Source organism: Phoca vitulina, unplaced genomic scaffold (assembly GCF_004348235.1).
Source record: "Phoca vitulina isolate PV1807 unplaced genomic scaffold, GSC_HSeal_1.0 scaffold18, whole genome shotgun sequence".
Classification (NCBI taxonomy): Eukaryota; Metazoa; Chordata; class Mammalia; order Carnivora; family Phocidae; genus Phoca; species Phoca vitulina.
In genome coordinates, this window is record NW_022589721.1 from 18,426,855 (window position 1) to 18,435,957 (window position 9,103).

Sequence of the window (9,103 nt, forward strand, 5' to 3'; positions counted from 1 at the left end):
TATATATATATATATATATATATATATATATATATATATATATATATTAACCATATAGAGGGCTGAGTGAGGGGAAAGGCTATCAGGGAAGGAAGGACGCTGGGGAGAATGGCGCCGTTTATGGTAAGCACGCCTGTGGCTCTCGGGGAAGCCGCTGAGGCTTCCAGGCCCGGCCCCTTCCCAGCCAGGACTCAGTGACTGGCTGCAGGCCCTCGCGTCTCATCTCATTATTCTGACTGTGACAGGCCAGGAGCGAGGGCACAGCCAGCGGGGCAGCTCGAGGGGAGACTGAGAGAGGCCGGAATGTGGGGCTGGAGGAGGAGGATTTTCCTCCTATGCCCCTAGAGGCCTGAGCTTTGGAGTTCCTCTATCCCCTCCCCTCACCACCCTCCTCACGACCTCTGTGTGACCTGGGTGCCCATTCCCTCCCCCCTCCCCCAGCTGATTCTTCCCGCCCTGCTAGTCACCACCTACTATGGCTGTGACCTGAGAGAGGCCTCCTGACCCCTGGGCTGGGTCAGGCCTCTCTGTTCCACCTTCTCTTGGCTCCCTTGACCATAATGTTCATCCTGGTTTGATGTCGTGACTTCTCGTTTGCCGTCTTTCCGGTGGGCTGTGGGCACCACCACGACAGGGGTCTGCTGTAGGCCAAGCAGAACCCGCGGGGGCCCTCCAGTGTTTGCTAAGGAGGGGAAGCTTCTCACATTCTACTATAATTGCTTGTCTTTCCTGGAGGGCAGGGACTATGGTTGGTTCCTTTCTATATCCCCAGCTTTTAGTCTGATCAGAGACCTATTTGTTAGTTCCAAACATGGGCAGGATCAGATTTAATAACCAAGTGGGCCTTTCCGTGACCTGGCCAGGAATGGACTCCAAGATCCATACGGGGCGGGGGGGGGGGGGGGGGGGGGGGGGGCCGGTGAGGTCCTCTAGCCAGAGGAGAGGAAAGGGTGACAGCACCCATTTCTCAGGGCCCTCCCACTCCATCCCCCTCTGGCAGGTGAGACAGGGGGAGAAGGGTGTGGTCCCAGCAGGTGGGCCTGCCCCTTCCGGGGTCAGACCTAGAACACGACAGTGGTTTTGCCTATGGATCCGACAGTCGCAATGGCAGTGACAGGGGTCACAGTGAACATCCTAGAACTCCAGTCTGTGTTGAGACACAGAGGCATGAGGCCCCCTCCTCCACAGGGCTAATGGGCGTCATGGTTCCTACCTGCAGTAGCAGGGCACCCAGGGCCTGGGCTGCTTAAATATTAGTGCTTTCAAATCATATCACTAAAATCTACTCCCACACCTGTATTTCAAACACAGCTTTTGTGTCTGAATTTGCACAACTACATTATGGCAAAGTTGCATCATCTGGCTCATAATTTAAGGCTTAGAGGCTTCAACTAATTTAGGTGACAGTCTGATACCAAAGGGAGAAAGTCTGATTACAAAGTGGGATCTACTGGGAGGTCCAGGCCTCCTCCTGCTCTTCATACAGACAGACAGACAGACAGACAGACATAGCAGACACGCAGTCGCTGTTTGAGGAAGGAATGAATGATCTACGTCTGCTCTTCTGAGTCTGTTGGCCTTTCTACTCAGAAAACCTGTCCCCACTTAAAACACACACACATGCACACACTCATCACAGAGCAGAGCTTTGCTCATTGAAGGGAAGCAGGGAATTGGCCACAGTGAGCTCATTCATTTGTCACATTCACCTTAAGTCACGAGAGCCAGGGGGGTGCAAGCTGGTATCTTCTAGAACATTGCTTTCCTCTGTGAAAGAGGCAGTCAGCAAGTGTTGGCAGGGAGGGCATAGATGTAGGAAGAACACCCCCCCGACTTGATCCACGGAAGTGGCTGGTGCTAGTACGTTCACTCTCCCTTGGGGCAAGGTAAGTGCTGCTGGAAAGGACCAAATATTTCACTCGGCAAATACCAAGGGCTGCCATGGGACAGCCCCTGGGATCAAAGTGGGGAATGAGACAGAATTGCTTCCTCCCTCATTAAGAGATATTAAGTAGGGGCCCCTGGGGTGGCTCAGTCGGTTAAGTGTCCAACTCTTGATTTCAGCTCAGGATCCTCATCTCAGGGTCATGAGCTGGAGTCCGGAATTGAGCCTGCATCCAGCCCCGTGTCCACAGGCTCCACGTTCCGCAGGGAGTCTGCTGGTCCCTCTCCCTCTGCCCCTCCCCCGCCAAATAAATACATACATACATACATACAGTCTTAAAAAAGAGAGAGCGAGCTATTAAGTAGGTAAACGAATACCCAAACAAGGCAATTGCATTTTCCGGTAAGGGCTGTGAAGGAAGTTGGGAAGAGAGAAACTGAGGCCCCAGGAGCGAGTTCTTCATTGCAGACAACAGAATTCAATCTAGCTGGTTGAGCAGAAGGGGATTTGTTGCAGAGTATGAGTTCATTACAGAATTTCCAGCAGGGCCAGGGAAGCATGCTCGGATGCCAGAGAGGCAAGGACAAGCCCAGGAAGAGGCCCAGCCCCACCAGGGACGGTTCCAGTGGAAACCCTGCTCCCACCGCTCTCCACCCCTCACACTCGGACCCGGAGCCTCACTCATTCCAGCCTGAGCCGCGGCTGCAGATGAGCTGGTCCCTGTTGCGATTGCTCAGTCGCGCCTTCCGAGGCCTGTGAGGACACTCCTGCCTGGCAGAGCTTGGGTCCCACGCAGAGCTTTGGCTCTGGGGAGGCCTGGGGGGTGGGGAGGGGAGAAGCATATTCTCGAGGGAGGTTGCAGTGGGTCCCGAGGGATCTCGTTGACACTGTTGCTACATCGCACGACGAATGTTAAAAGTTATGATGCCGGGGGGTGTGGCCGTGGCAGATAGGGTGTTGTTGTTGTTGTTGTTTTCATTTTAATGCATTTTATTTATTTTGGTTTATCTGTGTTTTTTACAAATTTTTATAAGGAACATGTAACATTCCCGAAACAAAGGGCAGAGCCAACAGAATTATTTTCCAAAGCAAGGAGACAGGGTGGAGTCCTGCAGAGGAAGAGTTTCCCGGCCCAGCTCCGAGAGAGGGTCCCTCCCATGGCACCTGGGGCAGGTTCTGACCATTTGCTGACCTGTACCTGGAGCTCTATGAAATTCCTGAGAATCATTTCTAAGTTGTTGCGATGTTGCGGGGTTGACCTACTTACACAATCCTTCCTTTACCAGCCGATAGCTTCAACCTTCCTGCCCCAGCCCCTCCCAGCTGTGTGTGGGGTGGGGGTCTTCAGGGGGGGGGACCTCAGTGTTCTTGCTCCCCTCCCGCTCCCACACAGAGCTGCGGGATGGGGGGAGCTTATTCCAGTGCAGCGGGTTTCTCTGAAAACCAGCCAGAATTTCCTGAGCACCCATGGGTGCCCTGGCCAGGCCAGGGGCTGTGCTGTAATGAAAGAACAGAAGTTGCGTTCGTCATTCTAGAAAAAGGAACAATGCCATCAGAGAGACAAAGCATAAGTCAATCGCCTAAAGAACAATACCCCAAAGAATGTCATTAGCTAGGATCTCAGGGATGGAATTTTTTGTTAATATTATAAAAGTATTTTAATTTGGTGTCACAAATGACACGCACATGAAAGAACTTTCTCCAGGCTGCCAGTGTCACAGAGGCCCCGGGCTCACAAGGGCCCTACGCTTGGTTGAAGGCTCTGCTTGTCACCGTCTTGAAATTCGGGATGATGCGATCCTTGAACTGGGGCTTTGTAAGTGAAGTCCAGTGGCGGTGTGAGCGCCAGAGACGCGTGCACGGAGCCCGTCGGCAGCTCCTGGCTGACCTGTGACACAGGTTTGCCCGGTGTCCGTGAGCTCTGAGCTCTGGTGGGCCCATCGTGCGTGGGAGGTCGGCGACACTCCCCGTGAAGACGAGGTCAGTCCCTGACATCTGTGGCCAAGTGGGGGCGAGAGCAGACCCGAGGGGTCACGCTTTCTGTTGGAAACGGAATTTGCTTCGAATGCAGGAAAGGGCACCAGAGTTCTAAGAAACAGCCAAGGAATTCTACCTCCGCTCACTGAAGGGAACAGAAAGAAGATACTTCCTTCTGTTTTCTGTCCTTCCTTTGTCACCGGTAAGCCAGAGGTAGAGAGTGTTGGTAGAACACGCACATAGTAAGAAGTGAAATAAAAACAGGTGAGCTCATTTTGTGCAGCATTTCTACTTTCTGGGAAAAACAAAACACATATGCATGTATGAACGAAATAGGAATTGCGTAATTTCAGTGATCCTACAGACAGGTTCAAAGCGCTCCCATTTGCATTTGAAATAACATTACACAATATAAAGATGAATGGCAAGATTCACGCTAATAGTCTTGAATTTTAATGTTTCTTTCCTCAAAACATGGAATAGCAAGTGGAAAAAAAGAACAACCACCATGAGAAGTTGAGAGAAAGACTACAGTAGAAAGGAAAAAGTTTTTTATTTTAATAATACCATTAATGGCAATTTTTTCCTTTTGTTTTGATCACGGGGCCCGTGTTTTCATTTTGCACAGGGCCCGGAGAATTTTGCAGCCGGCCCTCCTGCGAGCAGCAAAGGATATCACTGGGTTTTGAAGTCTGTGCCCTGGCAAAGATGCAGAGCTCCTGGGAGTCTCATGCATCGCTGGTGGAATGCGAAATGGCACAGGACTTTAGGAGACGGTTTGGCAGTTTCTTATAAAGTTATCGACATACCTGCCTTAAGACCCAGCAAATTCCCTCCTAGGTGTTTATTCAAGTGAAATGAAAACTTATGTTCATACAAAAGCTTATATGTGAATATTTATAGTGGCTTTGTTCATAAACATTCAAAAGTGGGAACAACCCATGGTTTTTAGGCATGTTTATGGTTTTTATGCACACCAGGTCTTAGCTGTGGTATGGTTACATGACTATATGCATTTCTCCAAACTCATAGAGCTGAACACTAACAAGGGTAAATTTTACTCATTTAGTTCTACCTTAATTTGAAAAAAGCATCTGCAAATTTACTAGCCAAAACCTGGGAGCTCCCATGGTTTTTAGGCATGTTTATGGTTTTTATGCACACCAGAAATCTTGAGCAACAAACTGGGAACTCAAAGGTAGGAAGCTGGAGGAGGCAAAGGGACCGCACAGCTGAGGGCCCCTGGGAGGTAAGCTGTGGTCTTGCTGGGTGTCCGGTATGGAATCACTGAGGCCAGCCCGGGAGAGGCTGCTCCGGTGAAAAGCAACTGTAGAAGGACCTGTGGGTGGGGGTGAGCGTGCCTGGCTGGCCGTCCCGTCCCGTTTTCACTCCCTCCCTCTGCCCTTGGCCGCCAACAGAAGGGCCTTGGCTGAGCTGATTATATGCAGAATGGATTGATTGGTGTTGACAGGGAGCTATTTACCCGTCTAATTAATTATGCCAACTAATTTTCAATTTAATTGCACTTCTTGGGTCACTGGGTAATGAGACTACAGTTTTCATGCTGCTGCCGGCCCGGATGGAGAGGTGGTAGGGAGGAGGTAGCAGGTGCTGCTTACGGTCAAACAGGCCCCCTCTTCCTCAGGTTTCTGGGCCCAAGGCCCTGGCTCTCCGCCCTCGGTTGCTCCACAGACAAGCTCTGGAATCTTATTCGGGTACATTCTGTGTGAGCTGACCTCTGCCCCAGGAGCACATCGCCATCCATTCACCTAACACACATTTATTAAATGCCTACTGTGTGCCAGCTCCAAATGGCATAGGCGCTGGGGTGTCAAGAAGCTAAGTCAGGCCTTGCTCATCCCCCATCGCCCGCTAAATTGTTCACAGCCTAAAGGAGGAGAATCTCACCTAAACCAGCAAACACAGAATCTGGCTGTAGATAGGAGCAAGGGCTTTGCAGACAAACCCGATCCAGGCTCTGCTGTTGGGCCACTGAGGAGTTTACTACCCATGTAATGGGACTATCCACTCCCCCCAGGTCCCCGTCCTCATCCCTATCTCCCCCTGCTTGTCTCCTAGAATGCTTCGTAGTCTGGATGTGTCTGATTGTTTCCTCCTTACCGGATCACCTAAAAAACATTTTTTTTTTTTAAAGAATAGGATGCTTTTATTTATTACTTTTTAATTTATTTTTATTTATTTATTTTTTAAATTTCTTTTTTTTTTTTTTTTAATTTATTTGACAGAGAGAGAGAGACAGCCAGAGAAGGAACACAAGCAGGGGGAGCGGGAGAGGGAGAAGCAGGCTTCCCGCGGAGCAAGGAGCCCGATGTAGGGCTCGATCCCAGGACCCTGGGATCATGACCCGAGCTGAAGGCAGACGCTTAACGACTGAGCCACCCAGGCGCCCCTATTTATTACCTTTTTTAAAGATTTTATTTTTATTTATTTGACAGAGAGAGACACAGAGAGAGAGGGAACACAAGCAGAGGGAGTGGGAGAGGGAGAAGAAGGCCTCCCGCTGAGCAGGGAGCCCGATGGCAGCCGCTCAACCAACTGAGCCACCCAGGCGCCCCCTGAAAAACATTTTTAAAAAACCAGTCAAGGGGCGCCTGGGTGACTCAGTCGTTGAGCATCTGCCTTTGGCTCAGGTCATGATCCCAGGGTCCTGGGATCCTGGGATTGAGCTCCGCATCGGGCTCCCTGCTCAGCAGAAAGCCTGCTTCTCCCTCTCCCACTCCCCCTGCTTGTGTTCCCTCTCTTGCTGTGTCTCTTTTTGTCAAATAAATAAATAAAATCTTTAATAAAAAAAACAGTCAAAATTCAGGTTATGCATCTTTGGCAAGAATATCATGGAAGCGATGCTGGCTGTTCTCACTGCATCCTATCAGGTGGCTCAAGGTTTTGATTTCTGCCATTATTGAGGAGGGTCACTTTGATCCCTTGATTGGGGTGGTAGCTGATGGGATCCTCTGTTGCAAAGTTTCTTATTCCCTCTTTGTAATTACTAAATATTTTAAGGAGAATTTATTTGACACTGTTTAAATGCCTGTTCTCCCTCAAATTTTCAGTATCTATATTTTTGTCAGTATGGACTCAGGGTTTCCTACTTTATTTTGTGTATTATAATCGTTTCTTACCATTATTCTGATCCTCAGATTGTGCCAGGTTATCCAGTGGGAGCTCCTTCTAGCTGGCTTCTGTGTCTTTTTGACATGTGTGTGTTATTCTTTTGGCACTTTCTGGCACCAGATGTTTCAGGATCGTTTTTGTGTTTTCCCTGCCCCAGACATGAAAGCAGCCATTTCTGCAAAAGCAGAAATCATTTTCTCAATTTGTCACTGTCAGTGGACAAATCAGGGAACCAGGGAATATATGCATATATTTATGTGTTATGTTCACATTTTATATCATGTATTTATCATTTATATATTATATATTAGAATTCATGTGACTTAAACATTTCTAAATTTATCTATCTATATTGGAAACTGTGATTTCAAATCAGCATCTCCAGTTCATATTCAACACTCAAGAGTTCATTCTGGTCTCCCCGTTTTCTGTATGCTCTATGGCAAGAGACTTGGTTTCCAACATCCTTAAAATATTTATTTCTTTGACCAGTGTCCCTATGTAACCGATCTAGCATCCTCCCAGCCACCTCTTCCAACCCAAGTGCTGATACCCCATTCCAGGCTGCCCCCTCCCTGTGGGGACCCTCCTCACTCTGCACCTCCTCACACAGCGTGGGCTCTGACACCAGTTCCAGGCCACCGTGCCCTCCCCATCACCGTCACCTCCCTTGCTCTAACCCACCCAGTGGCTTTAGGACTAAACTGTTCAGCAAGGCGGTGCCTGGGTGGCTCAGTTGGTTAAGCATCCGACTCTAGATTTTGGCTCAGGTCATGATCTCAGGGTCATGGGATCGAGCCCCATGTCAGGCTCCACGCTTAGCGTGGAGTCTGCTTAAGATCCATTCTCTCCCCCTCTCTCTCTGCCCCTCCCCCTGCTCTCTCTCTGTCAAATAAATAAATAAATTTTAATAAATAAATAAATAACCTGTTCAGCAAGAAACAGTGTTGGGGAGAAGGGAGAGGGAAGCATGGACATTTGTAATGATATGAGAAATAGACTTCTGAGTATTGTATGCTATCAAAGAAGGCAAGATATAAAATGGCATGTAGAGCATCATATAAGCTACGTAAAAAGCTCAGAAAAAAATATCGGAGCTGTCTCAGACTGAAGAGTGGAGCAAAAACGGAACAAGGTTTGATCACTTACGACACAGGGCTTCCCCGTTAAATTCCATGCACTTTGAGGTTCACCCCATGAGCGAGCCAGAATGCGCCCATGGCTACCAGGTGGACTCTGGGACCAGACCACCCACGTGTAGCTCCTCGCATGGCCACTTCCCAGCCAGGTGACCTTGGGCAAGTTAGGTAACCTCTGTGTTTCGGGTTCCTTTATCCATGAAACAGAAATGGTAATAGCACTTACTCTTGGGGTCGCTATGAGGATTGAGTGAGTTCATACACATGAAGCACTTAGAATGGTGCACAAGACATGTTCCCTAAATGTCAGCTGTTCGTATATGGACAGAAAAGTGAAGTTCAGTGATGTCCTCTAAGTTACCTGCCCAAGGTCACATAGTATCATTGGAACCCAGTTGTGCCTGGTGGCATGGACGCTTTTTCGCTGGCACTGGGGAAGACATGGACGCTTTTTCGCTGGCACTGGGGAAGATGAGGCACGCATCTAGTACAAGACTGACTGAGGCAAGTTCTATAAGCACCTTGTAGGCTCAGAAGAGGAAGGAAATCCGCAGCTTGGGAATTGGCAGGGAAAGTGAGAATCGAGAAAGATCTAGGACGCTGAGAAAGCTTTGCCTACGTTGTGATGGTGGAGGCCAGGACTTCCAGCGCAGGGGGCAGGCTGAACAAGGGCGGAGCACTGGACCTCCCACACGGGGAGGGTCAAGCATCTGCTCAGCGGGGTCTGCGAGCGCACCTGCCTGGACCCTCCACCTGGTTCCTCCGTCTCAGCACTGTTGACGTTTGGGGCCAGTTAGCTCTTCGTTGTGGGGGCCGGCCGGTGCATCGTAGGATGCAGCAGCATCCCTGGCTTACACCCCCCGATACCAGCAGCATCACCCCCATCGCTGTGACAGCCGAAAATGTCTCCGGACACTGCCAGATGCCCGCCGGGTGAAGACCCAAACTGCCAAGCCCCACCACCATTCAT